Genomic DNA, 18,314 nt, shown 5'->3' with positions numbered 1-18,314 from the left:
CAGGAAAGAGATAGAGCTGTGGAGGAAAAGACAGCCTGATATCCAACTCTTATGACTCAGGGAAGAGTCTGGGCACCTCCCTTATCACCTCTCTCCACAGCTTTCCCCAGACCCTCCCTTTGGTTGTACACTCTCCCTTCCTGACACCCTGGAAAGATCTAGAGATTCTCCAACCACCAACTTTGTGCAGCGTCAGCCTGCTACCCTCTCCCTTCCCCTCCATTGCTATTCTTAGAGATGTCTAATTTCCCTTCGCTGCTTCCTTACACCCCACTGCCACCTTTCCTAGCCCTAAACTGATTCCCCCTAACCTGGGGCCGCTGGCACCCTCTATTCTATCCACTGGGCTCTTGGCTGATACTCTCTACACTGTTCCTGCAGCATCTGTACCCAGGGCTCGTCCCTCCTGGGGACATAAGAAATGACACTCATTTGCTTGGTATTCCTCTTGCAGGTGTGCTTGGTCCCTCTCAGCCTTCTCTGGGGCTCCCTCTTCCTCTCCCTTTCTGGAGCTGTAAACCTGTTTTCAGAGCATTCTTGGGCTTTTCTAACATATACTCCGTAGACACCTGAATACACTTTACTGTGTCTTTAACCACCTCTGCCCCCAGAATCAATTTTCATCCCTTTTTCCTGAGAACTAGATTCTTAGGTCTGATTGTCTCTTAGAGCTCTCTTCTTACATGTTCTACAAGCACAAAAACTGTGTACCTCATTTGAGAGGCTCAGGAAGATCGTGAGTTTAAGCCAGCTTTGGGCTACAAAGGATGACCCTTCTCATCTAAACAACAAAAACAAAACAACACTAAATAACCAAAACAACAACTCTATTATTTCAAAAATCAACTTCATTATCTAAATAGCTTCATCTGCTGGCCATGGAGATGCAGGACTGTCTACACTCCTAGACCTTGGGAAGCAGAGGCATGAAGTGCATGAATTCAGGGTCAGTCTGGCCTGTATCCTGAGACTTTATCTCAAAACAAACCCACAGAAAATAGCACTCCTCCGTTGTCCACAACTAGTCATTTACCTGATCATCTGATTACTCCCAGTGTGACTGCCTTCTTCCTGCTCCCTGGTTATGGAGGCTTGCTGATGTCCCTCTGCTTTCTTTCCCATCTCTCCATTCCCCACTGCCCAGACCAGGGCACTGTCTCCTCCTCCACTGAAGAAGCCTTCTGGGTTATCCAGGAAATCTCTAACTTCCCTTCTATTTTCCATGGGAGAATTGCCTGCCAGTGTGCTAACATGTCAACCACTTGAACTCATCCTGGCTCCTGAGGGCTCTCAGGAGGCAGTCTGCAGTACCTACCATGTTTTTCAGGACCTGCAAGTCTGATTCTTGCCCCCCTCCTGCTCAGCCCCCTTGTCTAGTGCTCTCCCCCTCCTGATCCTTCTTTGCTGTCCTTGAATTTTCATTGGTTACCTTTTCCCAACACTTACCTATCTGGGGAGTTCCAGCTCAAAATTCATCCCTGTGGGAACTTTTCTGATTTTGCAAACCTGGGTTTTTCATCTGTTGCAGAAAGTCAAGTGTTACATTTGGTGGGCCACTGCCCCATCTAGTGATGTGAAGCTCTACCTACTCAGAAGGGGTTTCATGAACACGAGCTTTCCCCATCTCTGCTCACTGCTCATCACCGGACAAGGGGGAGACACAAGCTCATGCAGCCGATTCCTAGACCTGCCACTGACATCATTTGCTGCCTGGAACAACTGGGGCAGAATGATGGGGTGAGGCGGAAGGGAGCAGAGTTGGACGCCATGATGGGGAACCTTTGGGGATGCAGGTTTTTCTACTGTTGCGTTCACTTTTCAGATATAAGCCACAGGAAAATGATACATCGCCTAGGCCTGGGAAGTGGTGCACTTCTTTAATCCCAGCACCTTATTGCAAAAAAAATAAAAATAAAAATAAAAAAACATTAAATTGCTAGAGCCAGGTAGTGTAATGTGTGGCTGCATATAGCCTTAGTTGTTGTGTAGGCTGAGATGGGAGTTCCACACCAGCATAGGCAAAACAGAATTACCATGTCTTCTGGTGCATGTGGTGATGCACACCTCTAATACCAGCAGCTATGAGGAGGTTGGGGCAGGAGGATTGTTAAGATGAGCTTAGTTTGGCCACATATTGAATTTGCGGCCAGACCGCAAATAACAGACCGCAACATAACAAGTTTCGGTCTCAACCTCCAAACAAAAACAAAAAAATGACATTGGCTACTTCAAAGACTTTCTGTGCTGAAAACTCAGACATGGAGTTCTGTGTCCAAGAACAGTTCCCAGAACCATGCTGTAGAACCAGTCTGGTGAGCAGACCTCTGCCCCTGCTGCAAGACCAAGTCACTGAAGCTTGTATCACCACAGCTGCTGAGCCAGACATTGTTCCACATCTCCTGATGCTGCAGGGTTCCACACTGCCCCTCCTTCTCTGAGATTATGAGCTAAAGGAAGCCTGGATCAGAGTGTGGTTAGTCACGTGCCTGGTGCCCAAGTGCCAAGGGAGTACAGGAAGTCAAAGTTTTGGTTATTTTCAACTTCTGAAATAAGAAGCATGTTCTGTTTCTCCAAAGATCTTTAAGTTGAAGACATTTCCAAACAGAGAAGAGGCTCATGTTCTTTGTACCTACTAAGTGGTCCGGGGTTTTGGTTCCCTCCTTGTCAGTTCCTGTACCAGGACCCCTCTCCTGGCTCATTAAGTAACAATGATACAATTTCCTAGCTTAGCGCACAAGTACAGAAACAGTGGTTAGTTGGTTGATGACATATTTATTTATTTATTATTTATTGTATATGTGTGGGGGTACACATGCCATAAAACCTGTAGGGAGATGAGAGTAGAGTGTGTAAGAGTTGGTTCTTTCCTTCCACCATGTGGGTCCCAGTAATCATAGTAGGGTCATCAGGCTTGGTGTTAAAAACCCTTTTATGTGGTGAGCCATCTTGCCTGTCCTGGTTTATACTTCCTAATAGAATCATCTGTTTTATTTAGATGTTCAAATTATTATTACATACGTTATTTTTTGTTTTTTGTTTTTCTTGAGACAGGGTATCTCTAAACTCTGCCTTCCTGGAACTTGATTTTTAGACCAGACTGGACTCAAATTCACAGTGCTCCCCCTGCCATTACCTCCTGTGCACTGGGATTAAAAGCATGTGCTGCCTGGAGGTGGTGGCCCATGACTTTAATCCCAGTACTCAGGAGACAGAGCCAGGCTGATCTACAGAGCAAGATCCAGGACAGGTACCAAAACTACACAAAGAAACCCTGTCTCAGGGGGAAAAATAGTGTGCTCATACTTCCCAGCACACTTATACTTTAAAATAATTTGTTTCAAATAATAATTCTTATTTTAAGTGTACTGGTGTTTTGTTTGCATGTATATCTGTGTGAGGATGTTGGATTTCCTGGATCTGGAGTTACAGATGGTTGTGAGCTTCCATGTGGGGGCTGGGAATTGAACCTGGGTTCTCTGGAAGAGCAGCCAGTGCCCCTAACCACGGAGTCATCTCTCCAGCACCTACAATTATACTTTTTGTTTTGTTTTGCAATATAGGGTTTCTCTGTGTAGCTCAGACTGTCCCAGAAATCCCTCTGTAGACCAGGCTGGCCTCAAACCGAGCGCCTCTGGCTCTCAAGTGAGGAGATTTGTGCTCTGAAGGCTGTGGGTGTGAGGAATGTACCCACCTCTGCTGCAGCCAGGCAGGCTTTAGCTCTGGCTCTCTGCTCTAGGGCGTTGTTCTATTCCGGAGTTGATGTTTGAGGAAGCCTGGTGGGCACTCAAATCCTGCAGAAGGATCAGTAATGGAGAGGAAGTACCCCTTATGTCCACCTACCCACCCTCTGCTACAACTGGGGCTTTGTTGGGTGGTTGGGGTCAGGGTGGGGGCAGTTAGGTCCTTGAGAATTCTTGTATCAGGTGTTCCAGCAGTTCCCAAGTCCCAAAGAAAGCTACATTTCCTTTTTAAAAACATTTTTATTACACAGGAAATGCTGGTGGAAAACTAAGTGTCACAGGCAAAAATATTCATGATACTTAGGGATAGTGCTCCTGTCTTGATTAATGGCTTTCCAAGTTTTCTTGTACATGGTAACAATGCTCCATTTCTATTTGCTTTTCTAGCTCTTCCCCAGAAGGGTAGCAGTGACCTCATGGCCTGGCAAATTTCAAAGCAACCTAGGGAGCTTGGTTCTATGACAACCTGGTTCCATCACCTCACTGCCTCTCTTGATGTCTGAGGTCTGGATGTAAAGAGAAGGCTTCAGATAAGAACTAAATTGAATGCCCCTGTGGCAGTCTCATATCCCCTCTTCCCCACTCCCAGCTGGATCCCAGTAGAGTTCTTTTGGATCCTTCAGGATCTCCAAAGTAGTCACCTTCACAGACTGTGGCCTGAGTACCTGACACCCACTGTTCCCAATAGGTCCTGACCACGACCCTGGCTCAGAGCTCAGGGCCTTCATCCTGCTACCAGAGGCCCAACACGCCCATTAGAGCTTACCCATAGGAAAAGGCTGGAATGGAAAGTAGGGAGTGACCCTTGAAGGAAGAGCAGCCAGGTCAAGGGCCCAGTTACTTGCCTCCAGACTTGTGGTGTGTGTGCTTGTGGCCAAGGCAGTAGAGAGGCCCATGTCAAGAGTGTGTGGTTTTACATGCCAGATCCAGAGCAGCAACAAGATGAGTACCACAGAGGCATATAGGAGCCAGAGGAGACCCAGAATATAGAAGCCCAGGGGGAGGAGGCAACAGAACTCAGAGTTGAAAAAAGGATCGCTTTTGAAAGTGTCAGAGTTTGGACATTTAGGAAGCTGTTCAACTCTGGGGTCCTTGTGATGGATTCTAAGAGTAAAGTGAGTTCTGTGATAAAAAATAGTTCTGAAATGGTCTTACTAGGGGTAGACACCCAGGTGTTCGTGAACACTGGGGTGATGGTGGACACTGGGAGTGGTTGGGATGGTGATGGGCTCTTTGGATGATAGGGTGGTGATGCTGAGCTCTGGGGTAGAAAGCGGGGAGGTGATGGGCTATGGAGTAGCTAGGGTGGAAGTGGTGGGCACTGGGTTGGTGCTGGCTTCTGGGGTAGCCAGGGTGGAAGTGTTGGGCTCTGGAATAGTCAGAGTGGAGATGGTAAGCTTTGGTGTGGCACTGGGCTCTGAGCTAGTCAGGATAGAGGTAAGCTCTAGGGTGATTGGAGTGATGATGGCATAGTTTTGGGGTATTAGAATATAAGAGTGTACATTGGATTTCATGGTGTGTGGAAGTGTGGTGAAACCAGGGATCTGTATGTGTGTGGACGTGTACTGTTTCTTAGTGGGTTTGTGGGTTGGATTCTAAGAAGGCATTTGGCTGTCTGGAGAAGCAGGAGACTCTAAGAGTAGGCCCCCGTGGGTAGTATGGGCTTTGGTGCTAGTAGAGAACTTGACCTCAGCCCTTGTAGCAGGTACATCAGAGAAATTTTCATAGTCATCATAATCTATATCCCTATCACCACTGGTAGGGCAGCCCTTCCCTGGGTAGGAGTAGACAGGTGTGGAGCCCAAATTGGCACATCGTACACTGGCCACATTAGGGGTCATGGCCTTGACATCCACACCCTCATTCCATAAGTAGACATTGTGGGAATTTTGCTGGAGCCAGTGGCGGAAGTAGAGGATATCACAATCACAATACCAGATGTTGCCATGGAGAAAAACAAAAGGCAAGAGGAGGGTCCCAAAGAAGCCCTTTGGGATTGTATGAAGCCGGTTCCCTTGAAGGTAGAGGGCGTCAAGATCTTCCAGCCCATCTAGGAACCCAGCAGGTAGGTCACACAGTTTGTTGTTGGCCAGATTGAGTTTGTTCAGCTTGGTGGTGAACCTCAAGAGTCCAGGGGACAGACTCCTCAGATTATTGTTCTGCAGGTAGAGCTCCTGGAGTTGGCTTAGACCTTCCAGGACACCAGGAGACAGTGATTCCAACTGGTTGAAGGAGAGGTCAAGGATAGTGAGTGCAGGCAGTGCCCGGCCTAGGGAGGGCAGACTTCGCAGATTATTGTGGGATAATTTCAGGTTATCCAGCTTGGACAGTTTCTCATCAGTCTGCAGGCTGGTCAGCTCACATTCCTCCAGGTCCAGCTGAGTGAGGTGAGTGAAATGCACCAGGGATGCTGTGGAGAAGTTACCCAGTTTGTTCTTGCCCATGTGGAGGATGCCTGTGTCTGCTGGTAGATCCTTAGGCAATGCTGTGAGCCCCTGGTTCTCACAGTTGACTTCCAGCAAGCTGGTGGCTTTGGAGAGATCACAAGTGGGATGGGAATGTAAGGGGCTTGGCAGCAGGAACAGCAGGATGAGGAGAGCCATGTCAACCTGTGGGCAGAAGGAATTTACAGGGATGCCACCCTGGACTTGGCATCATTTTCCTAGGCTCCAGCCCTCCACTGCTGCAGCTCTCAGGATCCCTTCCAGAAACAGCTTCCACACCTCCCAGACTTTTCCCTCTCTTCCACCCCTGTCCTCAGTCCTTGGTTCTTAGTCCCCCCTCAGATCCTCCACCTCTGGTCCCAGCCCCAGCTTACGGTCAGGCAGAAAGACATCTGAAGGCACGGAGCTTCTTCCAGAGTATGACTTAGTCCTTCTCTCTTCCAGCTCCAAGGAGAGCCAGGCCAGGAGCAGGAAAGAGATAGAGCTGTGGAGGAAATGACAGCCTGATAACCAGCTCCTGGGACCCAGGGAACAGTATCCCTCCAGGCACCTCCCTTATCACCTTTCTCCACAGCTTTCCCCAGACCCTCCCTTTGGTTGTACACACTCCCTTCCTGACACCCTGGAAAGATCTAGAGATTCTCCAACCACCAACTTTGTGCAGCGTCAGCCTGCTACCCTCTCCCTTCCCCTCCATTGCTATTCTTAGAGATGTCTAATTTCCCTTCGCTGCTTCCTTACAACCCACTGCCACCTTTCCTACCCCTAAACTGATTCCCCCCAACCTGGGGCCGCTGGCATCCTCTACTCTATCCACTGGACTCTTGGCTGATACTCTCTATACTGTTCTTACAGCATCTGTACCCAGGGCTCGTCCCTCCTGGTGACATGTCCACTCATTTGCTTGGTATTCCTCTTGCAGGTGTGCTTGGTCCCTCTCAACCTTCACTGGGGCTCCCTCTTCCTCTCCCTTTCTGGAGCTATAAACCTGTTTTCAGAGCATTCTTGGGCTTTTCTAACATATACTCCATAGACACCTGAATACATTTTACTGTGTCTCTAACCACTTCTGTCCCAGAATCAAGTTTTTATCCCTTTTCCCTGAGGCCTACATTCTTAATTCTGATTGTCTCTCAGAGCTCTCTCCTTACATGTTCTACAAGCACAGAAACTGTGTACCTCATTTGAGAGGCTCAGGAAGATCGTGAGTTTAAGCCAGCTTTGGGCTACAAAGGAAGACCTTTCTCATCTAAACAACAAAAACAAAACAACAAAACAGATTTCAGCATTTCAACAAAACATTATTTCAAAAATCAACTTCATTATCTAAATAGCTTCATCTGCTGGCCATGGAGATGCAGGACTGTTCACACTCCTAGACTTTGGGAAGCAGAGGCACGAAGTGCATGAGTTCAGGGTCAGCCTGGCCTGTATCCTGAGACTTTATCTCAAAACAAACCCACAGAAAATAGCACTCCTCCGTTGTCCACAACTAGTCATTTACCTGATCATCTGATCACTCCCAATGCGACTGCCTTCTTCCTGCTCCCTGGTTATGGAGGCTTGCTGATGTCCCTCTGCTTTCTTTCCCATCTCTCCATTCCCCACTGCCCAGACCAGGGCACTGTCTCCTCCTCCACTGAAGAAGCCTTCTGGGTTATCCAGAAATCTCTAACTTCCTGTTTTCCATGGGAGAATTGCCTGCCAGTGTGCTAACATGTCAACCACTTGAACTCATCCTGGCTCCTGAGGGCTCTCAGGAGGCAGTCTGCAGTACCTACCATGGTCTTCAGGACCTGCAAGTCTGAGTCTTGCCCCGCTCCTGCTCAGCCCCCTTGTCTAGTGCTCTCCCCCTCCTGATCCTTTTTGCTGTCCTTGAATTTTCATTGGTTACCTTTTCCCAACACTTACATATCAAGCAAGAATTATAGTGACAATATTTAATTTATTTATATTTAGCAAAATTAAAGAAAATACTCTATCATATGTTTTATTTTTGTGAGTCTAAGGTTTCCTGTTTAATTTACCCTTTTATCATGGTGAAGGAAAACTATAATTATAACTATCTGGTCTTTAACTTCATCAAGGACATGAGAAGGATATAATATTTCCTGCCTCTGCCTTGCATGTGGCAGGGAAGGTGTGTTCCATCCTACCCAGCTACTTCTAACAGTTGAGAGTCTGGGGCAGAAAGATCATTGAGACCAATAGTTGGGGGCTAACCTGGACAAAAAGTCAAGACCCTATCTAAAAGAGACAGGGACAAAGACAGAGGGAGAAGGAGGGACGGAGGCTTGGGGAATCAGTTCTGAGTCAGAATAAGTCTCTATGTGTGAAGTAGAATGTTTCCAGCAGGTGTCTACATGGCTAAGTCACTAATTAAGGTGTGACCTCAGACCCCCTTGGGATCTCTTTGCAAGCTTCAGGAGCAGTCTCTCAGCAGGCTGTTCTGTGTGGGCTTTTGCCCTGGATCAAGTTCAGGAGGGAAACTGCACTTTGCTCTGCTCTGGGCTGGATTAGTTACTGTATAAATTCCTACAGTCCCTGTTCCTGCCCTAGGGTACTTGGCTTTCTCTGCATAGGGCATTTATTTCCCTGGTTTTTCTGTTTGTTTGTTTTGATTTTGATTTTTGTTTTGGAGCTGAGGATCGAATTGTTTTGTTTTTTGTAAGAGGTAAGGACCGAACCCAGGGCCTTGTGCCTGCTAGGCAAGCACTCTACCACTGAGATAAATTCCCAACCCTGTTTTTGTTTTTGAAACAGGGTCTTGCTCTGTAGCTGAGGCTGACTTCAAACTCAAAATCCTCCTGCCTCTGTCTCAATGCTAGGATTATAGACATTTGCCACCACACACAACTTTATATCTGTCTTTTTTCTGCTTCTTCTAACGTCATTTTTATTGTAACTCAGGGTTTTTTTTTGTTTTTTTGTTTTTGTTTTTTTGTTTTTTGTTTTTTGGTTTTTTTTGGGTGACGGTTGCTAGGGTTGGATTTAGGGACTTGTTTTGACGTTTTTTTATTTTTATTTTTATATGTATGTTTGCCTGCATGTATACATGTCTGGTGCCCCCTGGGGGTCAGAGAGGGCATAAACAAGACCTTCATGATGACCATACCAGTTGACATGCCAGTGTTGATGGGGGAAATTTTACAAGGCCCCACTTCTAGATGAAAAGCTACAACCTGTGGTTGCTGAGGGAGGGAGAATCAATTTTCTCCAGTCATCAGCCCCCTATTTGGTTTGCAACCCAAGTGGTCAGCCCCAAACATGTGTACACAGGAGCAACACGAAATGGACCAGAACATTTGTTCTTGCAAAGGACTCAAGTTTAACTCTTAGCACTCACATGGTGGCTTACAACTGTCTGTACCTCCAGTTCCAGGGGATCCAATATCCTCTTCTGACCTTTCTGGGCACATGATGCATATACATACTTTTAGGAAAAACATTCATACACATAAAATGAAATTTAAGAAATTCTCTCTCTATGGGGTTTGGGGTGTGGCTCAGTGGTTAGGAGCACTGACTGCTGTTGCAGAGGACCTAAGATCAATTCCCAGCACCCACATGGTGGCTCACAACCATTTGTAACTCCAGTTCTTCTGACTTCCATGGGCTCATGGCACATAGACATACATACATACAGGCAAAACATTCATACATATAAAATAAAATAAATCCTCGTATTTCCACACCCAACCCCCCCCCCCAGGACCAGGATGTAACTCTCAGCTATTGATCCAGCACCATGAATGCTGCTGTGATTGTAAGGATTATGCCCTTAATTACATCACTAGCTGCAATGGCATCTCAGCCTAAAAAGCAGGCATGCTCTCTCTGTGTTCTCTCGTTCCTTCCGTATTTTCCCTCCTCAGTGTGGTCTATCTCTTTCTCCTTCTCTCTCCCAATAAGGCTCTAGAAAGGTAGCCATGGTTCGTGGTCCTTCCATAACTAATACATCCCGCACTCTCATCCAGCCACAAGCGCTGCTCCTTAACCAACAATCATGACAATGGACTAAGCCTGTGGACCTAGAAGCGATTCTGAGGAGAGGGGACGCCGTCCTGAGATCTCCTGCCCAGGATTGAACAGAGCTCAGACTGCCCAACCAGGGCCACATGCAGCTAATTAAAGACTAGAGAGTGCTTAATTAGCAAAGCCACAGTGCTCAGTGGCTAAGAGAAGCCAGAAGAAATCCAGCCTGGGGTCATCTGGAGTCCTGGGAGCCATGTTGCCACCAGTGTGGGTTTCCCAAGTTGTGTGGGCCCCTGCTCTCACTAAGGCTTCTAAAATTGTTTATTAAATCCAGACCTGCCCCACCTACACACACACACACACACACACACACACACACACACACACAAATTAAAAAAAAAAAAAAAGCCAGAGAGTGGTGGTGCACACCTTTAATCCCAGCACTTGGGAGGCAGAGGCAGATGGATCTGAGTTTGAGGCCAGCCTGATTTATAGAGCTAGTTCAAGGACAGCCAGGGTTGTTGTTACACAGAGAAACTATGTCTCAAAAAATAAAAGAAAGGAAGGAAGGAGAGAGAGAGAGAGAGAGAGAGAGAGAGAGAGAGAGAGAGAGAGAAGGAAACAAAGAAGAAGAAAGGCAAGAGACAGAATGTCCTCATGTCTTTCCGTACACCTTCTTTACCTGGACTTCTGCATGAAGGTCAGTCCCCAGTCTCCGTGGCCTTCCCACATCAATCAAGGCAGTCAGCACAGTTCTTCAAGGGAGGCTCCCTACTGAGGTGAGTCTAATCTCTGACTAACTCACACTGGAACCAATGGTAACACAATCCTACTAGGGAGACTGAGATGGGTAGATCTCTATCACCTTGAGACTAATGAGTTCAAGGTTAGCCTGAGCTAACTAGTGAAATTTTATTGTCTCTTTTCAGTTTTTTTTTTTTTTTTTTTTTGTTGTTGTTGTTGTTTTGACACAGGGTCTCTCTCCTCTGCTCTCCTGTGCTCTGTCCTCTCTGTGCCTCCCCTCCCCCCTCCCCCCCCCCACCCACACCCTGCCTGTCCTGGAACTCACTATGTAGACCAGGCTGACCATGGAGATCTCTGCCTCCTGAGTGCTGAGGTTAAAGGCCATGCCAGCTTTTTTTTTTTTTTTAATTAGTTGATAGTGTGTTTGCAGGTACATGGGTTTCACAGTCCATGTGTCGAAGTCATGTGTGGGAGTTGGTTTTCTTTTTATTTATTTGTTTATTTGGTTTTTTCAAGACAGTGTTACTCTGTAGCTTTGGAGGCTGTCCTGGAACTCGCTTTGTAGACCAGGCTGGCCTCGAACTCACAGAGATCCACCTGCCTCTGCCTTCCGAGTGCTGGGATTACAGGTGTGCACCACCACCGCCCCGCGGGAGTTCATTTTCTTTGTCCTCTGGCTGAGGCAGTGTGAAGGGGCCCCAAAATAGCTTGACCACACAGCAGCCATGACAGACTTAGGGGCCTAGACGCAGTTTCTTTGATAGGCTTACTGGCAGGCAACACCCAGAATCAGAAAAAGCCTTAGACTGATACCAACAGGGAACCACCCTGGGGTGAGGAAGAACCTGGCATCCCAAACATTCCAACCATTAGATAAGGTGGCCAGATGCCCTTGAGTCTAGCACACACCTATTTTTTGTTTTACAGATACCCCTAGATTACTGTCAGCCAACTGGGGTCCTGGACGCTGGAAATCCCCTCACCCCAACCTTTGCTATGATAAACTTCTGTCCCACCTGAGATCAGGGCTCTTTGCTCTCACCACTATGTCGGACAGACAGAGGGTCCAAGCTCTGGAGCTTGAAATAAAGGCTCTTTGCTTTTACATGTGGGATCCGGTCACTGTGGTGGTCTTTTGGGGGTCCCCACGCTCTGGGCATAACAGCAGCCTCTCTGGTTTCTGCTGCTGCGCTGTGTACTCCAGACAGTCTCACCCGGGAGTCTCTGGGTGTCTTCTGTCTGCCTCCCATTTGACCATGAGGATGCTGGGACAGTGGGTGTGCAGCACTTCTGGTGTTTCACTGGAGTTCTGGGGGTCAGACTCTGGTCTTCAGGCTTGTGCACGGAGTCCTCTATCTGCCAACACATCTCTGTCTGATCTTGCTTGTTTTTAACAGATTCTCACTATTTAGTTTAGGCTGACCTTGAACACAGTAGTCTCAAGGTCATGAGGCTCTTCCTGTCCCAATCTCCTGAGTAGGATTGCATCACCCTGGTTCCAGTGTCAGTTAGTCACAGATTAGACTCACCTGAGCAGGGAGCCTCCCCTGAAGAACTGTGCTGACTGCCCTGACTGATGTGGGAAGGCCACGGAGACTGGGGACTGACCTTCAGGCAGCAGTCCAGGAGAAGAGGGCGTGCAGAAGGACATAAGGACTTTCCCTCTCTTGCCTTGTTCTGGCTGGGCTCCCCCTTGCCCAAACTCCTGTTTCTGCTGCTGATTCCTCCTCTGATAGAGTCTGCACTCTAAGCCTTCTTTATGGAACGGGGACCAGCTGCTCTCCAGGAACTTTCTGCCTTCCAGTGCCAGGTGGGGACTACTGAGGCCCCCCACCTTGTGGACTGAGTAACTACCACCCCTTGCCTACCCACCCCTACTCCCCACCAGTAAAAAACAGGTCCTCCTGGACTCCTCCAAGGTTGAGATCCCAGTACTTGGTTATCAGCGGCTCAGGTGGGATTTGACGGTCTTTTTTTCAAAGCCTGTTGTTTCTAGAGAAACCACTAAAACAGAAGTGAGCTACCGCATTGGATTTAATGTTACTCGTTGAAAAAAAATATTTTTTTTTGAGGTGTGAGTGAAGACATGTGGTGTCCCAGAACAACTTTGTGGACATTTCTCTCCTTCAACCTTACCATGGATTGTGGGCTTGAACTAGGGGTTCAGACTTGTATGTACTGGCTGAGCTGTCTCCCGGCCATACCCCCACCCTCATGTTTCTTTCTTTTGTTTTTGGTCTTTTCCCGACAGTTTGTCTGTGTAATGGCCATGGCTGTCCTGGAACTAGCTCTATCGACCAGGCTAGCCTGGAAAGGAGATCCCCCTGCTTCTGCCCCCCGGCATGTTGTGGGATTAAAGGAGTGTGCCACTACTACCCAGCTTTGTGTGTGTGTGCCTGCATGTCAGAAGAGGGCATCAGATTCCACTACATAGATGCCTGGAATTGAACTCAAGACCTCTGGAAGAGCAGTCAGCGTTCTTAGCCGCTGACCCATCTCTCTAAGCCCAGAATAAACTCTTCCCTGTCTCCCCTCCTCCCCTTTGGTTTTTCCAGTCAGGGTTTCTCTGTGTAGCCCTGGCTGTCCTGCAGCTCACTCTGTAGACCATGCTGGCCTCAAACTCAGAGATTCCCCTGCCTCCAAAGTCCTGGAGTTAAAAGCTGTGCCACCACCTTCTGTCCAGTGTTTCCTTTTCATAGCAGTGCTTTTGATACATTGTTTTTCAAAACCAGACAAAGTTCCCGCCCCCAAATCACAAATGACTCCTCCAGTCTCTTGAGTTAGTTTTGCTTTTCTCTTAACCTTTAAGTCACTGGGTTTACTTTGTATCTGGTGGGAGGTGTGGGAGCCCCTGGCTTGCTTTTCTCACCGTGGAGGCCATGGCTCTCACTGTGGTTGATAACTGCCTCTCCCACTGAGGCCCTGAGATCTTGGTGCTCTGGGTCCCTCCTTGTTCTTCCAGGTCCCAGCACCTCACATTCCTGCTGTTAGAGGGTTTGCTGTGTTTTGTGTGATGTGTTCTAACACCGGGTAGGCTGAGTCCCTCCTATGGTCCTTTTCAAAACTGACAAAGCTCTTCATGGACCCTTTCACTGTTCTAACATTTTAAAATGAGTCAAGTTCCTTTCAAAAATTATTTTCAGATTACCTTAGGGAGAATGGACATCTTTATAATATGAAGGTAACTCATTGACAGAGATATCCTTCATTTATGTAGACTCTACTGTTAATTTCTTCTTCTTTTTTGATTTTACTTCTTTTTATTTTATGTGTCTTAGTGTTTACCTGAATGTCTGTACACCACATGTATGCAGTGCCTGCAGAGGCCAGAAGGGGGTGGAGGATCCCCTGGAATTGGAGTCACAGGTGCTTGTGAGCAACCCTGTAGGGAAATGCATGATTAACATTGTAGGAAGCTGCCAGCTTTCACATTTACACTTAGTTAGTTAGTTTGTTTGTTTCTCTGCTTGTTTGTTAGGCAGGGTCTTATTATGTAGCTCTGTCTGGCCTGGCTGTTGCCAGGTAGACCAGGCTGGCCTTGAGCTCAGAGATGTGCCAGCACCTGCCTCCTGAGTGCTGGGATTAAAGGCCTCTACCTCGGCTCCTGGCATCACCTACCTTCAATATGAATAGCATAAATAGTCAGTATGGGTGGTGAGCATATTAAACACATGAGGCTGTAACACATCATTTGTAATTGCCTCTTGTACCCTTTGTTATTTGAGTCCCACCTCACACTGCTTTGCTAACTATGGTTGGTTATTTGTTCTGTTCTGTTGAGACAGGGTCTGATGTAAGCCAGGCTGGCCTTGAACTATGCACCCTCCTGCCTTCACTTCTCAAGTGCTGGGGTTACAGGTGCATGTCTGCATGCCCTGCTTGCTGACTAGGATTTCTTAGAAGTTTTTCTAACTGAACCCTTACTTCCCTGCCTTTGAGGCTTATCTGAGTCCTCACATTACACCCGGAGTCTCACCATCTCCATCTTGTTCTCTGAACCCAAGTTGTGATGCCCTGGCTGTTCCCATGAATATGTCGTCCAGTTTCTACCTACATGAGACCCCCCCTTCCCGTTACATCATCTTGTGTTAGTCCTCTGGCCTGAGGTGAGAAATTGAAATGAGATGTCCTTCACCAACATGTTCCTGTACTGAGGAAGTCCCAAGGACTTTTTTCTTTATACACTTCTGTTGTGTTTATTTGATCTGCATACATATCTGTGCACCATGTGCATGCGTGTCTCTGAGAGGCCAGCAGAGGGTGTGAGAGCTCCTGGAATTGGGAGTTATAGATGGTTGTGAGTTGAGAGTGGGTGTGGCCAATTCCCCTTTGCCAAGACACCCCTAGACAAATGTCAGCCAGTCAGGGTCTGAACTCTGGAAATCCCCTCACCCCCAACCTCTACTATGATAAAAACCCACCCTGCCTGGGCTCAGCACTCTCTGCCCTCACAGCTGCCTCAGATGGACAGAGTGCAAGCTTGAGCTGAAATAAAGGCTCTTTGCTTTCACATGAAAGAAAGAAAGAAAGAAAGAAAGAAAGAAAGAAAGAAAGAAAGGAAGGAAGGAAGGAAGGAAGGAAGGAAGTGGGTGCTGGGAATTGAAGCCAGGCCCTCTGGAAGGGCAGCCAGAATTTTGTTTTTCCTTTAAGGAATATGGGGAAGGAGTTGCTTAGTGGAGCACAGGGAACTCGGTGACAGTTGCCATCATGAAACTCCAAAGCAGCATGAGATACAGCATATGAAAACTGCACACCTGTCTCCTATCTACAGCTTAAGGAGCGTCTGTCATGGTGTCTTGGTTTGTCAAAATCTCCTTTTTAAAGAAGATTTTATTATGTATTTGTGTAAGTATTTTATCTGCATGTACAACTTTATGCCAGAAGAGGGCATCAGATCCCACTAGAGATGTTGGTGAGCCACCATGTGGTTGCTGGGAGTTGAACTGAGGACCTCTGGAAGAGCAGGCAGTGCTCCTAACCATGAGCCATCTCTCCAGCCCCCATTAAACCCACTTCTAAGCGGCATGGTTTCTGTTTTTTCATGGGGGTTAAACACACCGAAAGCTGTCAGTTCCATGCACTTCTTGAATGCTCTTTTGAGGTGTGTATCTCCTGCCTTCATCAGCTCCCCTTCAGAATGAATCACTTTAGTCTCCAGGAAACTGCAGCCAGTAGTTTTGAATGGCCGAGCCATCTCTCCAGCCTGTTTTTCTTTCTCTTTCTTTCCTACTTTTTTGATACAGGGTTTCTCTGTGTAGCTTTGCACCTTTCCTGGAGCTCACTCTGTAGCCCATGTGGGCCTTGAAGTCACAGAGATCCCCCTGTTGCTGCCTCCTGAATGCTGGGATGAAAGGAATGTACCACCACCTCCTGGCTCCAGCCTGTTTTCTTTTTGTAAGTTTCTAGAGAGGAAACCCTTTTGCTCTGGGACTGGAGACTCCTTGGTTGTGCTCAGATTCCCAAAGGGACTGCTGAGTGCTTCTCTCTCATTTTTTTCTCATTTTAGAGATTAGCTCTAGTTAAGGTAGCCAAGGCTGCTCTTGAATTTCCCCTCTTTTCAATGCTAGGATTTTTTGTTTGTTTGTGTTTGTTTTTGTTTTGTTTTGTTTTGTTTTCGAGACAGGGTTTCTCTGTGTAGCTTTGTGCCTTTCCTGGAACTCACTTGGTAGCCCCAGGCTGGCCTTGAACTCACAGAGATCCGCCTGGCTCTGCCTCCCGATCAATGCTAGGATTAAAGGTGGGCCTCAGTCACACCTGGCTTTTGTATTCCTTTTTTCATTGTTAAAAGGCCTTTTCTCTATATTGTATCATGAGGTTTGGTGTTGTTTTTAAAAAATAATCCTTTTGTTTTGTTTTGTTTTTTGAGACAGGTTTCTCAATATGTAGCCCAGGCTGTCCTAGAACTCCATCTGTAAAGCAGGACCAGGCTGGCCTCAAACAAATCTGTCTGCCTCTGCCTCCCAAGAGCTGAGAATAAAGTCGTGCACCACATGGCTGAGCAAAATAATCCTAACTTTAGCTCAGGAGTAAGATCTGCAACAGGTCCAGTTTCCCCTTGGACTTGGTTCTACCCCTCTTGGATGTTTTAGTTTGGGTTTCCTACTAGGAAAAAAATGAGATCAACAGATGAAGTACAGCCCTGGTCCATTTCATCTGCCAGTACCTGGGGCAGCATTATCTGCTCCCAGCTGCTCACCACTCCACGGGAGCCTCATGCGGGGTTACTGTCATGGTCTTGTTTTCTGAACGTAATCTAAAGAACGCGTTATTGAAGGAGCCGGGCCTGGAACCCCACTGTTCCTTCTGTCTGTGGCAGCTCCTCCTGAGGAAGGTGGAACAGCACTCTGAGGTAGTTCTCCTGATGGGGTGGAAGAACCGTGAGGCAGGCTGCCTTCCAGAAGGGCTTCCTTTTGTTGTTGTTTGTTGTTTGAGACAAGGTTCTTCTGTGTAGCCCTGGACACCCTGGGCACTCTCTGTAGACCAGGCTGGCTTTGAACTCACAGAGATCTACTGGCCTCAGCCTCCCCAGTGCTGGGATTAAAGCCTATGACATCACCACTCGGCTCAGAAGGACTTTCATACTGACCCAGCCAAGATCAATTGATTGTGTAAGTCATTTTATCCAATTTATTAAAAGCAGTTATGCCTGGTTTTTATTCAGCTCATGTCCGAACAGACGGTAGGTGCAGAGGGGCGGGGACAATTCTGGCGTGGTGCAGGGTTAGTAAGGGGAGGAACCCCACCACTTGTGCAGAGGTGTTCCTGAAGTAGAGGGCAGCTAGCTGTGACATCATGCCTTTTGGGTATCTCAGGTATCTCATTTTCGTCATGGTGGTTGCCACGCTCATTGTTATGAATTGCGTCATCGTGCTCAACGTGTCTTTGCGGACGCCGACCACTCACGCCACATCCCCTCAGCTGAGACAGGTAAGCGCTGGTTGAGGAAAGGACAGCCCAGGGTGGGAGGCGGGCTTGGCCTTACCTCTGCCCTGGCCACAGATTTTATTGGAGCTACTGCCACGCATCCTGGGCTGGAGCTCACCCCCAGAGGCTCCCCGAGCTGCCCCGCCCGCGAGGCGTGCCTCGTCTGTGGGCATTCTGCTCCGAGCAGAGGAGCTCATCCTGAAAAAGCCTCCAAGCTTTATCAGGACTTTAAAGTCTAGCAAGAAGATGACAGGAACATTTGGAAATGGCTGTAGCAGTGGACTGCAGCCTGCCCAGCTTAGGAGAGGATTTGTTAGCGGTAGCAGTCAGGGTTAGGAGGAGGGCAGGGGGCAGAGGCAGAAGAAGAACTCTTAGCTAGAGTGAGGACAGAGGCCGAAAGGAATCCAGCTCACACAGGAGACCCATGAGACATGCAGTGGGCCAAGCACACACTGCCATGGGAGATGAAGCTGGACTGGTGGTGGAC

General features: G+C 47.7%; 1 pseudogene; it reads right to left on the bottom strand.

Annotated features, from left to right (window-relative positions):
• Window positions 1-4,322: 4,322 nt before the first annotated feature.
• LOC118588688 lies at window positions 4,323-6,343 on the bottom strand (annotated as a pseudogene).
• Window positions 6,344-18,314: the final 11,971 nt, after the last annotated feature.

This window comes from Onychomys torridus, chromosome 8, assembly GCF_903995425.1.
Source record: "Onychomys torridus chromosome 8, mOncTor1.1, whole genome shotgun sequence".
Lineage (NCBI taxonomy): Eukaryota > Metazoa > Chordata > Mammalia > Rodentia > Cricetidae > Onychomys > Onychomys torridus.
Note: the sequence above shows the minus strand (reverse complement) of the source record. Positions and strands in the feature narration are given on the sequence as shown.